Below are 6,500 nucleotides of genomic sequence, written 5' to 3'. Positions count from 1 at the left end.
CCTATTTCTCCCTACAGTTCATGTGTCACTATAATGACTGAAAATAATAATTTATCTCCTTATATAAATTATTCACAATCAATTACAGTTTTATACTGTTTTATTTTCTTTATATGTGGCGGGCTCTACCACCTTTCTAGCTTCAAACAGTGTTCCTGGACCATATTTTATATTCGTTTATGGAAGAGATAAACATTTCTGAGTTTGTGTCATTACCTACATAGCGCTCCTCTAAATGGCTAAATGGCTGACTAAAATGGAAACAAGAGGAAATTGCTTTTTCGTTTTCATGCCCACCTCCGCAAAAAATGTTCCAAAATTCAATTTGTGATCGCAATCCCACGCGGCGCAGGAGAGTGATGTCAGCGGCCTCTGTTCTTCTTCAGCCCCTGTCTGACCGACCGTGCGACGCATCTAATACGTTAGGGGGGCGGCGGTGTGCATATTCGATGCTGGAGCAAGAGATGGGACAAGAGGAGAGTGTGAAGGCTGTGTTAGTAGCATAGACTGTGGTACATGTTTTCAGAAACAGCGGGGAAATCACCAACATGTCCAGTTCTGTACCGCGGTCAAGACAGCCATGGTTCGTTTTTGGTCAAATCAGTCGCACATTTTTTTCCAGTGCGCAAATGCTCTAACATTTACTGATCGTAATGAAGCCGCTCTGAAGAGTGTGGGTCAGACTGCAGTCTCACAGTCAGACCACTTACGACCACTTTTACACTCATTGTTGCCTGTAATAAACTGAAGGTTATGCTGTACCGTACGTCACGTCGACGTCGCTAAAGTGCTATAAGTTAATGTCTCCTATTTGCACATTCACACACGTACGGGTATATTCAGGAAACAGAGACGAACCAAAAAACGTCTGTAACGTTCTCTGATGATTAGAAACGTTAACTACTCCGTATATGTTCAGTATACAGGTCGGAAACCACAGGGTTGATTTTATAATGTTTTTATGAGTGTTTACAGCTGCCAACGTATGTAAAGTTGTTACTGTGACATGACAGTTAAATATTTAATGTCTGTCTCTAACAACCGGATCCTCTCTGTTTCCTAACCCCTAACGCATTAGATGCGTTGCACGGTCGGTCAGACTAGAGAGCCTAAAGACTGTAGGACTCTAGGGCAGGGGGCAGCATCCTTCGGAGTGCGCATTTGAAGTGCAATTACGTCACTACGCCGCGCGATGCCTGTCCCAATTCAAATTGTCCTCCAAATGCACCCCACAAATGCTGCCTTCTTTTGCCTGTTCCTGGAGGACACACACTATGCTACTATCCTTCGCAGCTATAAATTGCCCAAGATTCATTGCGCGCCCAAAGAGAAAAAATAAATAAATAATGGCGACCTCAAGTGGCACAGATCTCTCATTTAAATGTAAGTATTGGGTCTATACTCGGTTTTTACTCATTTGAGCGTTAAACATGAGATATGTTAAACTTCAAGGGACCTTAAAACCTCAAAATATCAGTTAAAATACGTTGGTAATGCTCAACTTGATGCCTTTGCAAGTAAAGCCTTAAAATATTTTACTTTAAAGTGTTACATGTTCAGAGGTTAACTTATATCGTATAACTTATTGTGACTGTGGAGATGTTATAAACTCGTTTTACTTCGTATACATAAATGAGATGAACAGATTTAGATCAAGCTGTGACTCCTGCAAAGTCTAGTTAAACGTTTGAATAAAGAGCTACGTTTATGATTATCCTTGTGATCATTATATTTGTTTGCTGTATTAGAACTCTTTTGTCCGTTAACGTAACACAAAACATCTTTTACATTTCATTGTGTTTTAGGGAGCAAACAGAGAGCTTCATCACTGTCCGAGGTCAGAACGAAGATTTATTCCAAGGGCGGAACATTCCGCCGGCTGGATGGAAGTAAGGCAATCATTAATAATTAATAATTAATAATAAATAATAAACAATACATAATAAATAGCCGATTTTTTAGTCCTGATGTCACTTTTTGTACATCTTTGCATCCCTGTGTTAATGTGATCTTGTGTTTACCTTTTCTCTTGCTTCTCTCTGTTTTCAGAACAGTTCTGGAAACAACAGGCCTGCAGGGGAAGGTCGAGCCCAGCAGGCCAGAAACAAGTGGGCCCATTTAAAGAACAAGTACAAAGTAGCTGCAGGTTTGACTGATGATGTGGAAACTAAATTATATTTATTTTTTCCCATGAAAGTTAATAAATAATTTGCTGAAAATTACTGACGTGATTGATTTCCACTGCCTTAGGATTGGCCTCATGGGTGAGGTGTTAGGACAGAGGCCTTCCACTGCCCCTCTGTCCTAACTGCCTCCATCCCTGAGGACACACCGGGGCCAAGTGAACAGGAGGAGGAAGATGACGACGATGAGGAGGAGGAGGAGAGCCAGCCAGGGCCGATGAGGAAGTGGAGGAGGGAGGATGAAGGAGGAGGGCATGAGGCTGCAGAGAGGATGGAGAGGCTCTTCTCTGCTCCAGAGGACAATCCTTACATTATTTCTGTTGTTATTTAGTTAATTTAAATTTTTTTGTTCATAATTGTTCATTTTATATAATTCATGAAATAAAATATTGTTCTATTGTTACATGGCGTCTATTCCATTCAGTATTTACAGCTAAAGTACAATTTATAACAGCAAACGGCATCAAGTGCTACTTTTCAGGGACAACAAGGGATTGAATGTTTTCTTTTATTATTTAGGTCTTAACATTTACAATTTACATTTTACTATCTACTATTTGCAAAATATCCGCATAAATAACTATTTCCAGATAATTATTAACTATTAACAAAAACAATTATTATTAAAAACAATATTAAAACAGTTACAGATGATGGACAGTAACAGGCTGAGCAGGAGTCCTTGCAGTGCTGCTGGGCTGGATGGTGTCAGTGGGACATCATCTGGGTCGGTACTCAGGGTGTTTGGGGGTCCAGTCTCCTCTGTCCACCACATCGTCCGTCAACCGGGTCTGCAGTTCTGACTCGATCGACGGCTGCCATGTCATTAAGAATTTCTTAATAGAGGAAATTTCATAATATAATTATAATAATGATAAATCATTTCAACAAACAAACCTATCTACCAAACACTTTTAAATAGGAAAAATGCCTTCAAAATCAAAATAAAACCATATGTGGTGATCAGCAGTTTATATGTCAGCATTAACATAATGTATCATTATGTTAATGACCCCAAACTGTTAGCTAGCTAATAATGATAATATTGACAGCATTACTATAACTCCCTCATGGCACGAACAACACAAGTGGCTTTCTTGGTACTGGTTTATTTGAAGCTCCCTCCAAATCCACCGTGAAAACTATAACATACACACACACAGTATTAAGGATTACATCAGCAAATTAAACATAAATATAAAAAACACTCAGTAAAGTAAAATACAGAAAAAACACATTAATTACCTCGTTGGCTGCGTGCCGTGTAAAGGAGGAATTATCTTTGTTCTTCGGATGTTTCTCGAACCCTTAATCACTTTATAACCACTTAAATTGGTCCTTAACTTCACACTTCACTGTTTAGCTTAACTACAGAACATGTGCGTCTTCACCTTCTTACGTCTTTTCTTCCTACTCTCCGGAACAGCGCAGCAAAAAAACAATATGTCAAAATAAAAGCGGTATTTTCAAAATAACAGTTGACAGCCCTCTTAAGCACCACAAACACACAAAGGCGCTTCAAACCTGTACAAAATGTCAAAAATATTATAAACAGTGATAAATTATGACTATCAGCTACAATTACTGTGGGTTCAATAACAGGTTTACCTCTCCACGGTCCTCTCAGTCGGAGATAAACCAGAGCTGCTTCTCGTCTTCCTCCACAAGCAGGAGGATTAAAAAGGAAATCAGGAATTCCTGTTGCTCGAACATATTTGACAGTCAAACTTTACTCTTCTTGTCACTTTCACTGACCTGGGCTGCATAAATAGTGACGTACGGGTAGGGGCGGGAACATCTGATGACGCAACCAGGAAATGCTCCGAAGGGTAGACTGTCCCATTTCACAACAGGCTGACGCTGCCAGCAGGTCTCTCTGAAGGACCCTGCCTTTGCTGGCGGCGAAGGATGGTGTGGTTTCTGGGCTCTGTTCCTTGAAAGTGTCAGCGTGTAGTTTGATAATAAAAGAATTCTGCGGAGGTAAGGCTGGGTGAAATGATAGAGCAATCTTTATTAAAACAGATCTCAAGCCCTGTGTCCTAATCAGAAGCAGTCGCCTTCTGATATTCTCAAATCTATGGAAAAAGCAACACCAAAATGCTTCGCTCTCTGCCCTATCAGAACTCCTGTATTCCTCGATCTTAGGAAATTCTACAAGTAGCCACCAGCCCTGTTTCTTCCTCTGAGGGTCTTTTTTAGAGTCCCTTCTTTAGTACACCCACTTATTCTAATTGGTCATTTGCCCAAATTATCCAATAGACTAAAAGAGGAGTTGACCTATCTCCCTGCTCCTCTCCCATAACTCATCTATCTTGGTGGCGGTCAACTTTGGGTGTTGTCCCCAAAATGACCCAAATGGGTTCCCTGTTCCTCTACAGGAATATAAACGTTTAAGCATTTCCCACCATCTGGTGTGGGGGCCAACCTCAGGTTTTGTACTTTATGATGGCCTACCGCCTGCTAACCTTTAGCACTCAGTTGAAAAACTATTCTAGGACCCCTAGAGCTGTGAGCCTCACTCTGTCTGCATTCCTTAACTTAACAAGAGGAGAAACAATTAGTCATCATTCAATCAATCAAGTAAACTCAAAAAACTTTATTGAAAATTGCCAGCACATACAAATGCATATAAACAATACAATTATGCTGGTGTAATCATGAGAACACAGAAACAGAACAAATCATTTACATTTGAAGGTAAACAAAGAGACATGAGAGGTAAAGAAAAATAAAAGGGAAGAGAGAGAGAGAGAGAGAGAGAGAGAAAAAAAGCAAAAAAAAAAAAAAAGCGAGGATATGGCAATCAATTTACGTAAACACTTTATAGGTACAGCGTACATTAAGAGTTTTGATAGCTTTTTTGTTCTTTGAGGGGGAAATCGTTGAGATATACTGTTCCATTTCTTTTATAGACACAGAGAAATTAGTTTTTCTGTTTGTGAATGTACACAATGTGAAATTTAGCTAGCATTAGAATTAGATTAACAAGAAAGAAAGCGTTCTCATCTTTGCTACTGTGATAACAACAACCAAATAAAACATTTTTATAGTATATGACAAAGTCTGGGAAAGTACAAGCAGCTATACATTTATTGATTTCATTCCACAGTTCACGAGTAAATTCACAGTACCAAAGTAAATGAGAACATGTTTCAGGAAGAGATTTGCAGAAGGAACATTTTACATCAATGTCACTCTTCAATTTTTGTAGGAAGTGTTTGACTGGATATAGAATCTGTGGATCAATAAGGCTCTCAATTTTGAAATTCATACCTCTATTAAGAGAAAAGCATAGTTTACCTAGTGAAGTTTCCATTGGATCAGAAGGTGACAATGACAGGGGTGCAGTGGTCAGCATTCTTAAATGATATACAAAAACCAGATGGGATTGCATCAAAAACTATAGAAAATTCTTTAGGAGTTACAGGTATATTATATCAGCCGAGAAATTCAGAGTGGTTGTACAGACGTCCCTTACTATTAAACAACTGACTCACTGAAAGAATACCATTGTTGAACCATTTGTCATAAAAAAGTGACTTATTCTTGTACAAATTACAATTACTATTACAGTTATTCCAAATAAAGCATCTCTGTGGGGAAAAATTGTGCTTGTAAATCAGCGCCCATGCTAAAAGTACGTGCTGATGGAAGTTGGAGAGTTTAAGCAGGATTTTCTGAATATTATAATTACAGAGCAGAATGAATTTTAGGCCACCTGGATGGGAAAAGACATGGTGAGACTGAGATAAAGTTCCAAATAGAGGTTGGATTTTTTAGATATTGATATCCAGTTTATTTTAAACTTATTATTGAGAGAGCTGAAGTCTATAAAGTTTAGTCCACCTTTGTCATATTCATTTAAAACAACAGATTTTCGCATATAGTGTGTTTTGTTTTTCCATAAGAAGTTGCTCAGCATCCTATCAACAGATTTACATATGGAATTATTCACAGATGACTGAGCAGCATAGGTTAGTCGCGAAATTCCTTCTGCCTTAGTGAGCAGAACTCTGCCCTTCAGAGACAAGTCTCTTTGTAGCCAGTGGTTGTGGACTTTATGGGTTTTTTCAATAATTGGAGTCAAATTTGAAGTGCCTCTCAGGTCCTATCTTTAACAATCTGAACACCAAGATATGTGACAGATTCTCTCACTGGAATGCGGAAAATTGAGGACACTGTACCATTATTCACTGGTAACAGTTAACATTTGTTAGGATTAAGATAGAGCTCAGATGCTTTGGAGAAGGACTGGATAGTTTTGACCTCGACTGACACTTGAGAAGCATCCTTAAGAAGTAAAGCTGTATCATCTGC

The 6,500-nt window shown here is 38.9% G+C and overlaps 1 long non-coding RNA gene across 1 annotated transcript; it reads right to left on the bottom strand.

Annotated features, from left to right (window-relative positions):
- Positions 1–2,677: 2,677 nt before the first annotated feature.
- On the bottom strand, positions 2,678–3,733 carry LOC115584602 (uncharacterized). The gene is made up of 2 exons (XR_003984566.1): positions 3,429–3,733; positions 2,678–3,325 (listed from the first exon to the last, which is right to left on the bottom strand). It is a non-coding gene; the product is annotated as an uncharacterized LOC115584602 (long non-coding RNA).
- Positions 3,734–6,500: the final 2,767 nt, after the last annotated feature.

This window comes from Sparus aurata, chromosome 7, assembly GCF_900880675.1.
Source record: "Sparus aurata chromosome 7, fSpaAur1.1, whole genome shotgun sequence".
Lineage (NCBI taxonomy): Eukaryota > Metazoa > Chordata > Actinopteri > Spariformes > Sparidae > Sparus > Sparus aurata.
The sequence above is the reverse complement of the archived record's forward strand: the minus strand, read 5'-3'. Positions and strand labels throughout refer to the sequence as shown.